Consider the following 1807-nt stretch of genomic DNA (forward strand, 5'->3'; position numbering starts at 1 on the left):
GAAAGAAGTACAGAACTGATGCAAAGAGAAAAGGAGGAGGGCGTTGACCCCCAAGATACTGTCAAACCAAGTGACAGTGTTTCTCAGTTGATGTCGATGATGCAGGGTACGCCCACAAATCTCAAGTTAGTTGCACGTCAGCCACAACACGAGTCTCATCAACACGTGCCAAACAAGAAGCTGAACATGCAGCCCTGCTTGAACGTGTGGCTGCACAGAAGAAAAGGCAGCAGCTTGAGCTTGAAATGACCAGACTTAAAGTTGCAAGGGAAGAACTTGAGCTGGAGACTGCATTAGCTGAAAGCAGTGCAAGAATAAAGGTGCTCAAAGAGTATGAGAACTCAGAAGATGGTTTGAGTAGCCACAGACTAGCACAGAAGCTACGAGGTGGGAACGTGAAGCAAGAAAGAATCAGCTTTCCTCTTCAACCAGGCAGCATGAACTTTTATGCACCACCACAAATGCTGCACAATGTGGCTCCACACGATTTGAAGTATAATGCACCAACCAACAGAGGTGAGGACATAATAAAACAGTCCTGCATAACTTCTATGTAGATGACTGCCTGAAAAGTGTAGCTACAGAAGACGATGCAGTGACCTTGGCTCATGAGCTTCGCACTTTGTGTGCCAGTGGAGGCTTCACTCTAACAAAATGAATGAGTCATAGCAGAAAGGTGTTAAGTTCCATCCCAGAAGCACACCGAGCCTGTGAAGTAAAGGACCTGGATCTAAGCCATGATGCTCTACCACTCGAGAGGCCTCTCGGCATACAGTGGAATACAGAAACAGATACTTCACCTACAACATGAAGCTGGAAGACAGACTGATGACAAGAAGGGGCATTTTGTCCATCATCAACTCGATCTACGACCCCCTCAGCTTTCTGGCTCCGGTCGTCTTGCCTGCTAAGCTCCTGCTGAAAGAGTTTTGTAAAGAGCAACATGGTTGGGATGAGAACATTGCTAAAAAACATGCTGAGGATTGGAAAAAATGGAAAGAAGATGTTATTCACCTCTCCAAGTTTCGTGTGGACAGATGTGTGGAACCATCAGACTTCGGATGCACTGTTGCAGCACGTTTGCATAATTTCTCAGATGCCTCAGAGTACGCATATGGTGCTGTGTCTTATCTGCTGATAGAGAACAAGCAAGGCAAGAAGCATTGTTCTTTCCTGATGGGGAAAGCAAGGGTGGCACCGTTCAAACAGGTTACAATCCCCCGACTCGAACTGACGGCAGCAGTCGTCGCAGTGAAGGAAGTCAAGATGTTACGTCAAGAACTTCTATCTTCTGGACAGACAGTACAACTGTGCTCAGATATATTGACAGTGAAACTGCTCGGTTCAAAACTTTCGTTGCAAACAGAGTCACACTGATTCGAGAAGCCACTAAGCCTTCTCAATGGAACTACATTGGAACGGCAGAAAATCTGCAGATCAAGCTAGCAGGGGCCTGAAAGCCAAAAGTTTGATGCAAGGAGGAACATGGATTAATGGACCGAACGTCTTGCTGAACAATGAATGTGATTGGGCAACACAACCTATAGAGAGGAAAGAAAGTCTTCAAGACGATCCAGAGGTCAAAACAACAGTTACAGTCAACACAATCGAAGTCAAAGATAACGTGGAACCGATGAACTAGTTGATCTACTACTACTCGGACTGGTATAAGCTAAAAAGGTCAGTTGCCTGGATTTTAAAAAGGCAAAGAAAACTTTGCAGCAACTGAAGGATGAAAGGAAGGAGTTCACAAGAACAAGCAGTCAAACTGAAAAGGACTCTGAAAGGCAAAAGTCAAGGTTAGGAC

The sequence above is a fragment of the Mugil cephalus genome, chromosome 13 (assembly GCF_022458985.1).
Source record: "Mugil cephalus isolate CIBA_MC_2020 chromosome 13, CIBA_Mcephalus_1.1, whole genome shotgun sequence".
NCBI classification, from domain to species: Eukaryota; Metazoa; Chordata; class Actinopteri; order Mugiliformes; family Mugilidae; genus Mugil; species Mugil cephalus.